The sequence below is a fragment of the Nicotiana tabacum genome, chromosome 24 (genome assembly GCF_000715075.1).
Source record: "Nicotiana tabacum cultivar K326 chromosome 24, ASM71507v2, whole genome shotgun sequence".
NCBI lineage: Eukaryota > Viridiplantae > Streptophyta > Magnoliopsida > Solanales > Solanaceae > Nicotiana > Nicotiana tabacum.
In genome coordinates, this window is record NC_134103.1 from 6,658,673 (window position 1) to 6,668,038 (window position 9,366).

Here is a 9,366-nt window from a genome sequence, read left to right on the forward strand (position 1 = left end):
TGGGTCAATTCGTTCGAGTGATGACTTCCAACCTAATCCAGGCCGAGAAGATGCCATTTCCCGAGAAATGGAATATGAAGCGTAAGTACAATCCTTTTGTTATTTCCTATTAATTGTTTTACTCCTTTGCTTCTCCTCATTGATATCTTTTTCCGTGATGTAGCGGTCGCTTGGATGCCCGGTGCAATCTCTAACCTCAAGAGCTGGGTTTGGGACTTGGACTCGACCTCTACATATGCCTAGCATTCATGGCGTGACTTATCAAAGGGCCGATGGGAAGCCAAAACTCATGGTAAGCCATTTTTCCACGTCTTAATGATTTTATCAAAGAATTTCTTACTTAATTTCCTTTTATACATGCCTTGGCAAAGATACTATTATGAGGCCCCTATCTGGTGAGGGGGAGACTTCGATCCCGGCCCCGAAATCGGCGAAGGACAAAAAGAGGAAAAAGTCTTCACCCTCCAATGATCCAGAACGTAAGAAGAAGAAGGCTCGTAAGCCGAGGAAGAAAATCCTCCTCCAAACCGAAGAGTCTGTTCGGCGTCTAAGAGAGGAAGATGAAGAAGTGGAAGAAGACGACTTCGGGCTGGTGGCCTTAGTAGGAATGAGCACCGAGGCCCCAAAGGTCACTGAATCGGTGAAGGTTGCAGAGACTCTATCTCGAGATGAGGGGTCTCGGGAAGAGACTTGGGCGAAGCCCCCAAGTCATCGAGGTATGCCTACCACCACACTGAGCCAACGGTCGGTACGCCTATCGCATCCCCTCGAGATAAGGAGAACGCCTCAAGTGATTCACTTGGGGCAATAGAAATTAGAGGCTCCCCACTGCTCCCCTCGTTTTCTGAGGACATGATTCAATAGGTTCGGGCCTTGAAGACCCTCTCTATCGAAGGAGCCCACGGAAGAGAAGAACTCTTCCTTGATTACTTTACCGGTCTGAGTGATTTGGAGGTCTCGAGGAAGGACTCGGGCGAGGCATAGAGCCTTTTTAACAAAGCGCAACAAGCTCTGAATCGGGTAAGCCTTAACTCCCCCTGTTAGTGTTACACTTATGTTTATTTTTCTTTTCTTGTCTAACTTCTTTTCTTCTTTATGCGTTGGCCTCCACGCTTCACCGGGAAGTATTTTCTCAGTCTCGAGTTGAGCTGAGTCAGTGTGAGGCTGACCTCCGAGGGCTCAAGGAGAAGAGGAATGCCCTTAAACTTCTCTACGGGCAAAAATAAGAGGAGACCAAGGACCTCTGAGCCGAGTTGGCCAAGGCTCACCTAGATCAGACCAACTTGTTCGAGCAGGTATTGAAAATATTAAAAGCTCATGGGCTCGATTCGGGAACGGTGGCTAATATTTCAATCTCACAGCTGCAGCAGAAAGTCGAGAGGATCGAGCAGCACTGTAAGGAGGTCAATATGTTGAAGGCAGAGACCTTGGGGTGGATAGAAGGCATGGACCGCTTCGCTACAGAAAAAGATATTGCTTTATCCAAATTGTCATCGGCCGAAAGTCAGCTTCGAGGCATGAGGGAGAACAACTTGGCTCAAGCAAGGAATATAGAGGAGCTCGAGGCTCGATTGGCTTCCGAACTTGCCAAGGCTAAATCTAAAGCTGAAAAAGCATAGGCCGAGTTAGATGCGATCGTTTTCGTTTACTGGGCCAATGCTGAAGCCGCTCAAGTCCAAGCAAGAGAGGCAGCTAAGACCGCTCAAACTGGAGCATATTAAATTACCTAATTCGCCACATGTCAATCTCGGAGGGAAACCCTCGAGGAGATCTACGCTCGAGGTTTCGATCTTATCAACGAGATAATAAAGGCTAGAGAGCATGAAGCAGAAGCTGGAGCACTGGCCACTTCCGATGATGATGATGATGATTGAAGCAAGAGCGGGTTCGAGATGGGGAGGACCTCGATGGATAGGAAGCTGCCCCCGGAGAAGATCAGGAACCTTAGGATTTTTCACTTTTGATCTTTTGTATAGGATCCTAATCGGATCTTGTAAATATTCTCATATATATAAAGATCTATTTCCTTTTCAACTTGTATTTATTTCATTTATGCCTTGTGAAAGTTTTGTTTTGTTTATGCCTTATGAAAATTTTGTTCATAAGTTTGAGGCTTAGGCAATTTGATCGAAGCCGAACTAGTGTAGTTTTCATAATCGAGTGTGTACTTGCTCGAACTCATAGCAGGGTGACCCTTAGGTTTTAATTGAGTGAGGATGATTTCTCAAAAATAAACTGGCCCTTTAGGCTCTTAAATTAGGCTGATACGACCATAGCAAAAGAATGGCTTTCTCCCCCTTTTCGACTTGAAACGTTTATTGTTTAATCATATAAATTATGTTGTGCCTTAGCACGAAATAAAGGGTTTGCTCGAGAGTTCGAACGGTTTCGTACCCATTAGGATTTTCAAGGATCGATATTGTCGAGACCCTGTGTTTCGTAATGCCTTAGCATAAAATAAAGAATTTGTTCGAGAGTTTGAACGACTTTGTACCCATTAGGATTTTCAAGGGTAGATATTATCGAGACCCTTAGAAATTTAGCCTAGGGTAGCCTTTTAACCGGTTTGTGAAAATATTCAAAGGCCTGTTTAATAACGGGAATCAGACGTCTCTGAACCGTGTTAATTTGGTCGTAGCCTTTAACTTGGGATTTGCCTTTTGGGATTGTTCCCCTGTTATACTTCAAACTTGTTCGAAGTATCAGTCCTCGAGTGGGGTGGTTGTAGCCTATAAAATCGAGGATTGCCTTTTTAAGGTCTTTCGATTTTGAGGTTTAGTAATTCGATCGTGTCGATTTTTTGGACGGTAGACCCCGAGTATCGGGTAAATTGTTTGAACTTTAGTTGTGATCATCCCTTAAGCCAGTTTCCACAATAGATCATAAGTATGCAATTGTAAAGTACAAATTTTTCTGAAGCATGGAACATCTAGTATGGAAAAATACTTCTTTCAATAGATTATACATGCGTACGTGTTTTGCCATTAGGGTTCGAGTAATCTACATGGACACGATTCATTTGACCATTTGGTCATCTACAAAATTTACCTAACGAGACCCTGTCGATATGAAGTATTTTCCTTGTAAGTATCCGAAAGTGTTTCCCCCTAGTATTCGAGGTTGATTGAAAAGGAGCCTCGAATACTGTCGAATTGTTCTAAGTTAGCACAAACAATGGTTTCCTTGTTAAAAACCTCGTCGGAAACACCCATTTGGGAGAAAAACCGATCGAAGGGAAAAAGAGTGCAATGCGTGCTTTCAGACCTACAGACTTTGTGCTTGAAGAATCCTCTGATGTCTTTGATCAAACATCTGCAAATGGTTAGTATAAAATATAAACGAAAATGGATAAGGTCATACCTTAGCAGTAATATCATTTGAGGAGTGATATGTTCCAATTCTTTGGTAATTGTTCGCCGTTCATAGTGCCAAGTTTGCAGGATCCTTTTCCGACGATGTCGAGGACCTGATATGGTACCTTCCAGTTCGGACCAAGTTTTCCTTCGTTTGGGTCTCGAGTGTTGAGGGTGACCTTCCTCATAACCATATCCCCGATTTTGAAGTGTCGAAGATTGGCTCTTCGATTGTAGTACCTTTTGATCCGTTGTTTCTGTGCGGCCGTTCGAACAAGGAAGGCTTCCCGTTTTTCATCTAGAAATTCGAGGCTTGTATTCATAGCCTCGTGATTTGACTCTTCCGTTGCATATCGAAACCTGACACTGGGTTCCCCAACTTCAATCGGGATCAGAGCTTCGGCGTTGCATACTAAAGAAAATTGTGTTGCCTTCGTACTGGATTTTGATGTCGTTCGATTCGCCCAAATGACTTCGGACAATATTTCTCTCCATTTTCCCTTGGCGTCGTTCAATTTTTTATTTAGATTTTGAGTGAAAAAATGTTTGTTGATTCGGCATGTCCATTCCCACTAGGATGATATGGCATCGACAGGTTTCTTTTTATTTTGTGATCTTCTAGAAATTTTGTCACGTTGCTATCGACAAATTACTTTCCATTATCGCATACGATCTCGAAAGGCATCCTGAATCGACATATAATGTGGTCCCATATGAAGTCTATGACTTCTTTCTCTCTGATTTTCTCGAAAGCCTGCGCTTCAACCCACTTAGAGAAATAGTCAGTCATAAACAAAATAAATTTAGCTTTACCTGGGGCTAATGACATAGGGCCGACTATATCCATTCCCCACTTAATGAATAGCCATGGGGATAATACTGAGTGGAGTTGCTCTCCAGGTTGGTGAATCATCGGTGCATAACTTTGACATTTGTCGCACTTTCGAACAAACTCTTTTGTATCTTTTTCCACTGATGACTTTGTGAACCGATGATTTGGCACCAGAATGATTTCCACAAGTGCCCTCATGGATTTATCGTAGGACGTAGTCAGTATCTCCTGGTCCCAAACATATTTCCAATGGTCCATCGAACATCTTTCTATACACAGTTCCGTCTTCGTCCAATGTGAATCGTTCGGCCTTCGTACGTAGAGTCCTCGATTCCCTAGGGTCCGATGGAAGCTTCCTGTTCTTTAGGTATTCAATATATTTGTTGCTCCAATCCTAGGTAAATCTTGTGGAGTTGATTTCAGCGTGGCCTTCTTCGACTACTTACCTTGAAAGTTGTACGACAGTCCCCGAGCTGATCTCGTCGTTTTCGCGTGATGACCCCAAATTTGCGAGGGCATCGGCCTTGCTATTTTATTATCGAGACACATGCTGTAGAGTCCATTCTTTAAACCGATGTAGAGTCACCTGTAGTTTGTCCAAGTATCTCTACATTCGATCTTCTCGAACCTCGAAGGTTCTATTGAGTAGGTTTACCACAAGCAAGGAGTCACATTTTGCCTCGATGATTTCTGCTCCCAAACCTTTAGCTAGCTCGAGACCTGCAATCATGGCCTCGTACTCGGCCTCATTGTTAGTTAACTTGGAAGTTTTGATAGCTTGTCTAATTGTATTAACCGTGGGTGGCTTCAAAATGATGCCTAACCCGAACCCCTTCACGTTTGAAGCACCTCCTGTGAAGAGAGTCCACACCCCCGATGATGTACCCGACTTTATTAATAGTTCCTTTTTGACCTCGGGTACGAGGGTTGGCATAAAGTCGGCCATGAAGTCCGCTAAAATTTGAGACTTGATGGTCGTTTGGGGTGGATACTAGATATCGTACCCACTGATCTCGACGGCCCATTTGGCCAATCGGCCCGAAAGTTCGGTCTTATGCAAAATATTGTGAAAAGGATAAGTAGTCACCACGCAGATCGGGTGACACTGAAAATATCATTTTAATTTAATAGAGGCACTTTGATCACGCCCAACTATGCCTTGTAAAAAGGACTAAGCGGTCGCTGCAAATATAACCCGGTTCAAGTCCCGAGTCGAATCCCACAAGGAACTAACCTATTTACTACAACTTTAAATAATGCTAATGATAAGCTCAGACAACTTCCGGATGCAAGAGTTTTATGAATAATCAGTGGAATTTATTTAGCTCAGGAAAAATGACAATAAAATTAGCAATAATCAAGACTAAAATTGAATTCAAGGGTAAAATGATCTAGGGCTATTGATTTCCCCAATTGCCGGATTAATCCTTAACTCTTTAGCTATGATCTCGCCGTAATACTCTATGAGGATTATGAGTTCCTGGCTACCGTAATTATCTCTCGATCAATTACGATAATTTACTAGAAGCATTCTCTCGAACTACTCTAGTTAACAATTTAAGCAACTCAGAATTATCCCACCAAAGCTTCGTTATTTCTAACCCCACTTTTAAATTCAAGTAATTAATCTCTTAACTTACCCAAAAGTGGTGTTGTTCCACAACAATCTAACCAAGTGTTCTTTCTCAAGCAACACAAGGTAACTAGACACGATTAATCAAGGGCCCTTTCAATTAACCACAATACAATACGCAATTGAACAATCATAGAATAAACACGGCTCAATTATAACAAAATAGAGTCAATACTTCATCCAACAATTGGTTCCATCAACCCTATATAATAGATTTAGCTACTCATACTAATGGAAAATAAAGCACTAAAATAATTCATAATCAGCAAATAGAAGTATGAAGAAGAAGATGAAAACTCTTAGGAAATTACATAATTAACCGTGCATGTTTGGCTTTCGTTAGCCTGACCGCGGCCGTGGATCCGGCCGCAGATTTCCACAGCCTCACTGCCTTGAGTTCACAGCCAATTCGCTGCCGCACACTCTGAGGGGTCGTATCGCTTGCTTTTCTCGCTCCTTTTCGACCGGACTAACCTTCTATTAGCCTTCCATACTCCATGTTGACTCCAAAACACTCGTTAGCTCCCTCCTAGCTCGGAGTAGCTCCTGCAAAGCATCAAATTCTTAATTAGAGAATTTTTTTTATCTTTTAGCATTCAAATTTCAATAAAAGGCGGCTAAATTAGAGTGTAAATAGTGTCTAAATTGCATAAATATATCCTACTATCAACACCCCACACTTAAACCATTACTCGTCCCCGAGCAATCAAACCACACTCTAAGAGGCCTAACTTCACTGAGCGACTTCTCTACTCATCACACCAAGAATATTTCATATAAATTGATCATATTAGTGTAACATCTACACCTCAAGAGTTGACTCCCTCTAACCATGCAATGTTCCTAACTAGCTTACTTACTCTAATTCAGAGGTCCAGACTTACCTCTCCTTCATGAATCAAGTGCCTGCTCACAATAAAAGAGACTCATTTCACAATCAGTAAAATTCACACACACTGAGGAACTTTAAAAGGAACAGAATTCACTCACCCTCAGAAATGACATTCTTATGCCACAGAAAATGCACCATAGGCTTGCCCGTAGTGTATTACTGTACTAATTGAGCTCACTCAGTCTAGGATCAAGTAGGACTTTATTTGGATGTAATGTAGGCTGCAGGTTGGGTAGGATATATTTGGATATAATAATGACTACACCTCCCTAAGCACTTTAATACATTTATTTTACAATCAAGTCCACACTAAGTTTACCAATATTTTCATCTTTAATACCACATATACCACCCCACACTTCTTCTTTGAGCACATTCACCTTAAAATCCACCAAAAAATTATTACCAATCAACATGATACATTATTAACAATGTTTTTTTTTTCAAGTGGCTTTTCCAACAAGATATACCTTTCTCCTTATTTCCTTAGTTCCACTCAAAAACTCCACCCACTACCCCACACTTTATCCTTTGTAAATTCATAGTAATTCAAGTGCTTACGAGAGGTAAATGGTTTAAAAAGATGGTCAATTCAAACAAGGAATAGGGATTGTAATGTGGTTGCCAAGGAAACAGGATTACAGGCTCACCGAGCTTAACTATGGTACATAGCAAATAGGTGGGTGGAGTATGTATATATATGGTTCAACAAAGAAATACCTATATCACTTCCCAGACTAAACAAGACTACCATTTCACTTTGCAGATACACGGGGAAAGTTCTAGGCATTACATGTCGTGCATAGAATATAACAAACATCACACACACATTGCACATGACTCATTCCAGGGTACTTAAGCCAAATTAAGAAGATACATTTTAAGGCCTTTTTACAAGAGTCAACAAATGAGCCTAAGCGTCACACTAAAGTAACCGCTATATTCAAGGCATTACGAAATTAAGGGATCCTGTTTTAATTCTGCCCATAGCCCATAAGTTTCTAACTAAAAACAAAAAGCTAACTACACCCAATTCAAATAAAACCCTTGGAAAAGAACCGTCGTTTAAAGAAAAACCAAGGGGGAATTGATACACTACTACAAAAGAAAATGTTTTTTTTTAAAATTTATTTATTTATTTTTTCTTTCGACTTTAGTCCCTCAAGAAACCCGTCGAATTATATCCATCGTCGGGCCAAGTCGAAGTTGATTTATACAAATAAACTACGAAACTATCTACATACAACATACAACAAAGTATCCCCCATCCCACACTTACAAATATGGCATGTCCCCATGTCATACAAAGAAAGGTAATGTGAGGTAAATGAACTTCCCTGGTGGACTATTTTTGATCGGAGACAGTGCCAGGGTCGAGATGACATGCTCTCCCCAGCGCACGGAGCCAACCCATGATTTTCTTTTTTGACTTCGCATATTAGGTGGCCAAAGCATCAACTCTAGTCCCCAATTCCGTGACGGAAGTGCGCACTCCTGCCATGTCTTGTTCTATGTTTGTCATTCGTGTGCTCCGTCTTCCTTCAGATGGTCCCTCAGTTGTGGCAACTTGTTCCTGTGAGGGTGAGGAAGGCCCAATCTCCTCTTGCCATTCATCTCCCTTCTCCGACATATGAGAATCGTCTCTATGAGTCACCCCGAGTGCCACAGGGTCTCTCCCGATGGTCACTTTGTCTGCTCGGAACTTAGCTTCTCTCCTGACCTTGCCATCCGCATTTGGGATCTCAGGCACCCTTGCTGCCCGACACAATCTTGTAACTAGAGAGGGAAAAAAAGAATCCATACCTCCTCAATGGTGAACGGACAAACATTTCAGACTGTATAACCTTGGCCACATCAAAATCGTGGCCATTCACGAAGCACCAGATCAAAGAAACTCTAGGTCCATTAACCTCAGTGGTGTTGTGGGATGGCAGCAATTGACTGTTAATGATGTGAAACCAACACTTGCCTTTAAAAGTGAGCGAGGCAGAATGCAAGATCATACTCGGCACCACCCACAAGACATCTTTGCCAGGTACACAGATAGTTCGAAAAAACATGTGCCATGTGATGGGTTCTCTTTTATAGGTATCATAGAAATCCTCCTCCAAATCGAAAATCGGCAAGCGATATACTCTCCGGATGGCTTCTAAAGAGGCATTCACCCTCGTGTTCCCCACAGTGCAAATTCTATCCTCATGTTCGAGGCAATTGGCATAAAATTCCAGGACAAGCATCAAGTTACCTTCCTCCGGTTCTTCGAAGAAGCTGTCCAACCCACGCCTGATCAGCTCCCTATACATATTAGGGCAGTCATCCAGGAGAGATGCTCTATCAATACCCCTCTCCGGTACATGCTTCTTGGTAGCCTTCAAACTGAACCGGTCTTGGGCAACTCTGGAGACGAACTTGGTGCGATCAAACAAAACTGCACTGGTTGGTGCCCGTCCCTAAGAGGAGCCTCCATGACCACTTGATGAGGCTCCGGTAGCGCGTCTCTTCCTTGAAGGTTGCATGTTACCTGCACAATAAATACTGCTATCAGTGGAGAGCAGAATATGTGACCTAATGGCGGTTACTCAGACTTCACACGTACAATTGGTCACAATTTATATTCAACACTCATTAAGGCGAATCAACAAACAGGTATTGTGCA